This window comes from Carcharodon carcharias, chromosome 18 (genome assembly GCF_017639515.1).
Source record: "Carcharodon carcharias isolate sCarCar2 chromosome 18, sCarCar2.pri, whole genome shotgun sequence".
In the NCBI taxonomy this organism is placed as follows: Eukaryota; Metazoa; Chordata; class Chondrichthyes; order Lamniformes; family Lamnidae; genus Carcharodon; species Carcharodon carcharias.
The window spans coordinates 110,133,417-110,141,640 of NC_054484.1; positions in this window are offsets into that span (position 1 = coordinate 110,133,417).

Below are 8,224 nucleotides of genomic sequence, written 5' to 3' on the forward strand. Positions count from 1 at the left end.
GCTTTCCGAAGGAAAATCATCCTCAACAAAGTCTAATGGAGTTTTTTGAAATGCTGACAGATAAAGATGCATTTAGCTTTGAGGTGCTTCAGGGCACCAAAGAAGTGACTCATGCAGAGCACTGGAAGAGGTGAACGCAGATAAAATTGAAGGAAGGGTGTCCAATGCCATCAAATGGTGCCCCATAGGGTCTATTCCGGTGCTGCTCATCTTTAATGTGTATATCAGCAAATTGGACAGTGAGTGAAAGAGAGCATTGTTTGAATTGGCAGATGATAATAAAATCGTTGTTATGTTAAATAATCCTGAGAGCCAAAGGAAACGCAGGTAGATGTTAATCAATGGCCGTGGGGCCATTTCAATGACTATGAGCTCCCACCACACTCAAACCAGTTAATTACTGCAGGCTCTGGGAAAAAAACGAGGGAACTACGACCATATCGTGTGTAGCAACGTGGGTTTTGATACAATGGGACATGGGTTCGAAGTTGAAGGCATTTCCTGACACTCGCTTAGCTGCTCATGTACAGGGTTAGCGCAGCATCAAACTTAAACATTTGAAGCGGTGAGGGATGATCATGCTGGATTTACAGCCAGAACTACAGGGGGAGACATCTATGCGGGTGGCTCCAGCTTTGTGGATCAAGGGCAAGCTAAGATAGGGCTTGATACGTATGGCCCAGAAAGAGTTGTAAAAATAGCCAGTAAATTGCCAGCCATACCCAGCGCACAGCAGGCCAAACAATCAGCTGTCACACATCTAGTAATCAATCCCCAGGAGTTCCCCAAACCTTACATGAGCTGTTCAGATTATATTTTCACTTGTAACTCCTGTAGAGAATATCTAGGTGTTTGGCATTGGCGGGGCAGGTTTCAACAGATGGGTGAGCACTCGTTACAGCCCTATTGCTGAGGGCTATAGTACAGACTTCAGGGGTAGCAGAGAGGAAGATTCTTATATTCGCAACGTAAAGAATAATTCTAAAACAGAAACAAGGGACTGGGCTACCAAGAAGGAGGATAATAGACCCCGGAAAGGAGCAGCACAGGGGACACCATGGGATCATTTCCAGACAGGATTGGTGATGGTAAATACCCTAGTGCTAATAGTGATAACAACAAGCCTCGTCTTCCCGAGCTGAAGAAGGTACAACAGAAGGATATGATTTTAAAGGCAACCTGTCAGCTAAAGCCAGCAGGAAACCCGATTTTGGGTCGGCTCTGAGCACCTGATATCAACGTAGGTAAAGGTAGGCATATTTATTAAATGGGACAGGTGGAAGATGCCTGAAGTATACAGGTTGGAAATTGTGAAGTTGGCACATGGAATCCCCAGGGTAGCGCCAGATTCCACAGTGCAACGGATTATTATGATAGGATGGTAGCCTCTTTGCGGGAAGATGTGAGGGATTAAAGTGAAAGTTGTTAATTCTGCGCTGCCAACAATCCAGAGCCACACAGACAGTAAGTGCCGATTGGTCACATTTGACTAGTTCATTGGCCTTGGCAGTGCATTCAGATAGACTCTATAGGGCCACTGCAGAACTGTTAGAAGGGGAATGATTCCTTCCTCCCGTTGTTTGCAAATTTTATCAATTTTATCATAACATCCATGCAAGTCAGCTACCGCACTGTGGACAGCAAGAACCTTTATGAGAGACGTGGTTTGTAGATAGGGGTTGTTGAAGGTTTTAGAATCAGATCAGGACAGTCACTTCACAGGAATGTTGATGCAGGTCAGCCTGAAGTTGTAGGGAATAGAAGTGAAATAGTAGGTGGCACACAGTCCCCAACTTTCAGAGATATTGTAAAGTATGAACCATACATTAAAGTTGGCCATTCAAAAATAGTTAAATCAACAGGAAAATAAATGGGGTGAGATGTTCCCCTTTATCCTGATGGGAATACTGAGAACAGTATCAACGAGTATTGGTTATTCACCTCACAAGTCGGTACTTAGACAAACCATGTAACCAGCTACACATCTGTTTTTTACCCACATTTTCTGAACCGCCCCTCTAGGCGATACCCACGGATCAGTTGCCAAAGGTCTTTGGGAGACCCTGGGAGAGCTGATCCTGCCGGCGGCCACAAAGATTGCACAGTCCCATCAAAGTTGACTGGAGTTGACTCCAAGAAACAGTCAGCAATGGAGAATCGGTGATCAGGTGATTGTGTGAAGCTATGCAAGGGTAGGCATGTTTGAATTCCTCTACAGTGAAAGATACAGCTTATTGGACAAGGCTAGCTCCAAGGTACCTGTGATGCAATTGTCGAAACGGGGAAAATGATTCCATATTATTCAGATGAAGCTAGGGACATCCCGAGACAAGTCAGCATACCCAGAAGAAAATGATGTGCATGGAGGGCCACACCATGTCAGTAGCGTGTAATTATAAGGAGTATTTACAAATTCCACAAGCGGAGGGTGTGCAGGATTCCATTGACAATAACAAGGCAAATGCTGAAGCACCTGAACCCCAAGAGATGTTAGAGGAGCTGAAGCATTTATCAGAGCATATGGCGGAGTGCTGATAACCACAAGTGGGGCGTTCATGACAAAGATGCCTGGACGAGCCCCTTCATGACATAGGAGAAGTATCAGGAAAAGATAGGCGAACAGCCAGTCCGATTTTGTATACATCTAACAATCCTGTGCCTGTGAAAAGGTTTGCTTGCAGAACAATATCTTGCGTATTTTTCTTTTGTAGATGATGTGGGATGCCTTATAACAGTTTACAATATTGGACTGATGAACATAATTGGAGCCAAATCTTAGGATCGAGTCTTTCGCCAGTTCTAAACCAGAATCGGATCTAAACCAACATGGACCTCAGGATCATGGATCATTGTTGGATTTCTTAAGTGACTGCAGTCTTTAAATGCCACCTGTCCTAACCACATTGTATCTTGTCAGCAGTGGACAAAGGAAAGTGGTGTTTTGATACAAGGCCGCATTGGGAATCAAACCCTATTTGGCTAAAGGCTGTTAAAGGTTGGAGGGGAGGTCCGATAGGTGAAGCTGCTCTGATACCCAAAGCAAGATGAATACGGGAATTAGGACAAAAATAAAAGAACGGTGGATGCTGTAAATCCAAAACAATAACAGAAATACCAGGAAAAACTCAGCAGGTATGGCAGCATGGGCAGAGAAGAGCAAAGCTGACCTTTTGAGTCCTCATGACCCTTCAGCAGAACAAAGTAGAAGTAAGAATGGAGTGGAATATAAGCTGGTTTAATTTGGGGGGGGTGGGGTGGTGGGTGGGAGGAGGATCGGGTTTGTTGGGCCAAGTAAGCAGTGATAGGAGCAGATAACCAAAATAAGTCACAGACAAAAGTCAAAGATTTGTTGAAGGTGTTGAAGGTATCAAAAAAATTGTGCTTATTAAGAATGGAGAGCAGGACAAGCAACTTAGCACTTGTGAGGGTGGGTTTAAATAAACCATGGGTGGAATAATTATTAAGAATAATAGAAATAGGTGGGAAAAGAAACACCTATATAAATTATTGGAAAAAAAAAACAAAGGGGAGGGGGAAGAAACGGAAAGGGGGTGGGGATGAAAGGGGTCCTTCAGGATCTAAAGTTGTTGAACTCAATATTCAGTCTGGAAGGCTGTAACGTGCCTAGTCGGAAGATGGGGTAATGTTCCTCCAGTTTGCTTGCCTTCCTCGGCAGGGGTATTTAGTATAAAAGCTGGGAAGTCATGCTGCATCTGTATAGAACCTTGGTCAGGCCACACTTGGAATATTGGTGCTATTTGGTCACCACATTACCAGAAGGACATGAAGGCGTTGGAGAGGTTGCAGAAGAGTTTGACCAGAATGCTGCCTGGTCTGGAGATCGTTAGCCATGAGCAGAGGCTGAAGAAATTCATATTGTTCTCAATATTGCGATGGAAATTGAGGGGCGATTTGATAGAAGTTTACAAAATTATGAGCGGCTTCGACGGAGTAGGTAATCAGAAGCTTTTTCCCAGGGTGGAAGAGTCAATTATAGGGGATATATATTGACGGTGAAGAAGAAAACTTTAGAGGAGATGTGCGGGGCACGTTTTTCTATACGCAGCGTGTAGTCAGTGTCTGGAATTCGCTGCCACAGGAGGTCCTGGAAGCAGGTACGATAGTCGTGTTTAAAAGGCAATTTGACAAACACATGAATACGATGGGAATAGAGCGATACGGACCCTTAAGTGCAAATTGCTTTTGGTTGACAGGCAATATAATTGTGCAGGCTAAGAATGCCGAAGGGCCTGTTCCTGTGCTGGACTTCTTTTGTAATGTGTTCATTGTTCCTGAATTTAAAGCTGCAAATCAAAACACACTAATTGAAAATAAAGGATTTTACAGTTGTTCAATGTTTCGCTTTGAGATTTCAAATAACTGAGCCTTTACGAACCGCTGTGTCAGAATAATCACCGAGAATCTTTTTATCTCTACCTTACAAATATTCAAAGATGCTGCTTCACCTCATTTTCGGAAGACAGGTATAAAGACTCACTACTCCCGGCAAAAATAAAATTGTCACATCTACGTTTCAAAAAGGGACATCTTATTGTTTAAACAATCGCTTCTAATTCTAGATTATCCCATTAGACGATATATCCTGTCCACATCGACCCGGTCTTCTGGAATTTATATATTTTAATCAAATTGCCTCTTCCTCTTCTAAAATCCAGCGGGGAAAATCCTACACTGTCCAACCTTTCCTCCTGAGGCAACCCGCCCAGTCTAGGCATTAGTCTGGTAAAGCTGATCTCTTCCAACGCATTATTTATTTTTCTTTAAATAAGGTGGCCAGTGTTGCACACTGTACTTCAGATATTAGTGTCATCTGTCTTCTGTATAACTGAAGCATAACTTCCCTGCTTTAGAATTAAATTCCCATCAAAATAAAAGATAACATCCTGAAAGCATTCCTAATGAATTGCTGTACCTGCACACCCACCTTTTGGGAGTGACTCTCTACCCATATCCTTTTGCATCTCAGTGCTCTGCAATCTCCCGCCATTTAGATAGTATGTTGCTCTTTAATTCTTCTTGCCAATAAGGACAATTTCGCATTTTCGAACATTATGCACCACTTTCAAGGCCTGTTATGATTCTCAAAGCGAATCTGCAATTATTTGCAACCTCCTTGCGTCCTCTTCACAACGTTATTTCCTGTTTATCTCTGTGTTATAAGCAAACTTTGCAATCAACCCTCCATTCAAATAATTAAAGCCTACGTGCTGAGCAAGATTTATTTATCTACAGGTAATAATGATCTCAGAAGTCGAAATTAAGCACTCCAGGCGATTGTTGTAGTTCAGGGCAACATTTGAATTATATTTGATTATTTGTTTTTAATGATATGCCTGTGCTTTTACAACGTTCATGTTAATGAACATACCTTTTTTGTAGTGGAGTGCGGGCAGAATTATTTCTCATAGTCGCAAGAGGATTTTTTTTTGACTAAAGACATTGCTGAGGCTCAAATTGACCTATTAAGAATTATACGAAATTTTCAGCTAAACACGCACAACACTCATACACAAACAGACGCGCGCGCACACACACATGCACATGCGCGCGCGCACATACTTACACACGCGCGCGCGCTCACGCACACATACACACACGGAAGCAAACATACATACACACACGCACACACGAAAGCAAAAACACGCAGATACACACTCACGCGGGCATACACACACACATGCACGCACACGCACACTTGCACACACGCAAGCAAACACACCAAGGCAGCTCCTTCACTTGGTGAATTGCCACAATTTCTTCGACCACAGAAACTGCTGGAGACAATGACCACTCTGGAATGTTTGAGTGACTTTCTACCTCTTCCTAGACACTGTGATCGGACAGACTTTTGGCATGCAGCTCGAGATTTGATGAATGTGCTTTATCTTTAGTAAAATGGTATCCATGATTTCCTTGCCATTGATATCAAGACCGGAGACACGAGCCTTTAGACCACAAAGAAGGGGTGTGTGTGTGTGTGTGTGTGTGTGGCGGGGGTGGGGGGAGGGGTGGTGGGGGTGGCGGGGGCGGTGCTATTTAAAGGTCAAATGAAAAGCTAAGACGCTATTTGATATCAGACATAGGCAGATATGCGAATTGTTAGTTTTTGCTACTATCTTAACTTAAATTCCATTTTTGCTCATTTGAACCATTAACCATACATGCAACAGGAGACAAAAGCAAAATACTGTTAAGTCTGGAAATCTGCAACAAAAACAAAAATACCTGGAAAAACTCGGCAGGCCGAACATTATCTGCGAGAAGAATAGAGTCAATGCTTCGAGTCCGTATGACTGATTAAGTGTCATATTGGCTCGAAGCGTTGACTCTACGCAACAGGAGACAGTTTGCTGAAGAAACCTAGGGAAATTAAATGTGTAATTATTAATAATTGTCACAGCGGGGCAGCGACATTAGACACGGTCCACTTTTCTTTGCTTACAGGTTGAGCATTGGACGCTGGTCGACACTCGATATCTACTCTCTCTCCGGCACTTATGCGGTATTCCGCTTCCCCGTGGACGGCAGGCTCTGCAAACATCTTTTTTCTAACTTCGTGCCCACCTTGGACAGTGAAACTGCTGCTTTTTAAACCTTTAGAAGCCACAATCCATGTGCCATAATACCATTGCATTCTGGTTGGCCTGGGCGAGGCGAGACTCGCTTGAAAGGTGTGTGATCATTCTGTGATTGGCCGCGAACTATTATGGTCATCGACTGATGTCACCTCCCATTATTGACTGCCTGATTTCTTTAAAAGGCAACTTCTTATAATACCTTCATTCCTCAGTAAAGTATGTTTCTTGAATTTTAAAGATTTCTTGTTAAGATAAGGCATGCTTTCTGTTAGGTTCCTTGACTATTTGTTTGGGAAATGGGGACTTTGCTGGCACAACTTCATGAACGGTATTTTGAGATTCTCGTCTCAGGCTTTATTAATTGTTACAGGTTCCTGATTAAAGCAAAAGCTTTATTTTAAATGTTTGTGTTACAGGTTAATTGGAAAGTGACTTTTTTTTCACTCCGTGGTTACCACTACTATGGGTTTGTTACTTTCATTAAAAAAGTGAGAGCAGTTAGTATGCTTATGACATTAAAAATATATAGGTCTAAAAATATGTTGCAAAGCACTAACCCAAAATATTGCAGAATAGCTATTACTGAAAATTATACAGAGCTTGCATAAAGTACAAGTGCTTAGCAGTAATCAGTGTTTAGAATAAAAATAGGTGCCTCTATTTGATCTTCAGTTAATACATAGTCTTGAGTGAAGATACTGTAAACGGATTATCAAGTTACAAAACTATCCAGAGACCGTTGCAAAAGTTTCCTCTAATACGAAGAATGCATTGAGCAAAATGCAATTGCTTTGACTTAAATAAAAAAAAAATACGCATTGAAACCAATGTAATGTACCGTTGCTGTATCCCACCCATTTTCATACAATAAATCCCATGTTGCCATAGTTTGCTGATAACTGCAGAGTTCAACAAAGTTTTATGAATGAGGGGATGGACGCTTGCCACTTCAAATTTGAAGGTGACAAACTCTCACAATGTGGGACTATGATATTGAAACAAAAACAGAAGCTGCATCTCCAGCAGTCGTTCTCTATTTACCTCACTTCTAGGTTAGCTCTCTGCTTTCTAACATCCCGTGGGACCTTGCTCTGAAAAAATGAAGCCAAGCGGAATCACATAACATTAAATGAATAGTCTTCTATTCGTTAGCGTTCAAAAGGAAAACATACTTTTAAGTTGACGATTAATATACCGTGATTGCTTGGAAACCACAGTAAAACCTATCATTAAAGATCATTTTTTCTGCAGAATTTAGTCGTTCAATGGCATTGATTGGGCGTCCGCAGAAAGCATGCAGGTCCCTGAGAATTAATGACGGGGTGGGGGGGGGGGGGGGGGGGGGGGGGGGCGGCGGGGGGCTCAGATTAATGAGGGGTTATAATAATTGGGGCGAAACATAATTGCTGTTTGCCCTCTGCATAACATAATTGAGGGTGATGTGGAGGTGGGGAGAGGTGGACATTGATGGAGCACCTGACGATATAGGAGGGGCCATAAAACTTAGCAGCAAAAAAAAACTGGGACCATGCGCCTACCCGTCTCTCCATCTCGCCTTCCCTCTATCTCACCTACTTGCTCTCTGTCTTCCCTCCCCTCTCTCCTTTTCTCTGATGATACCTCTG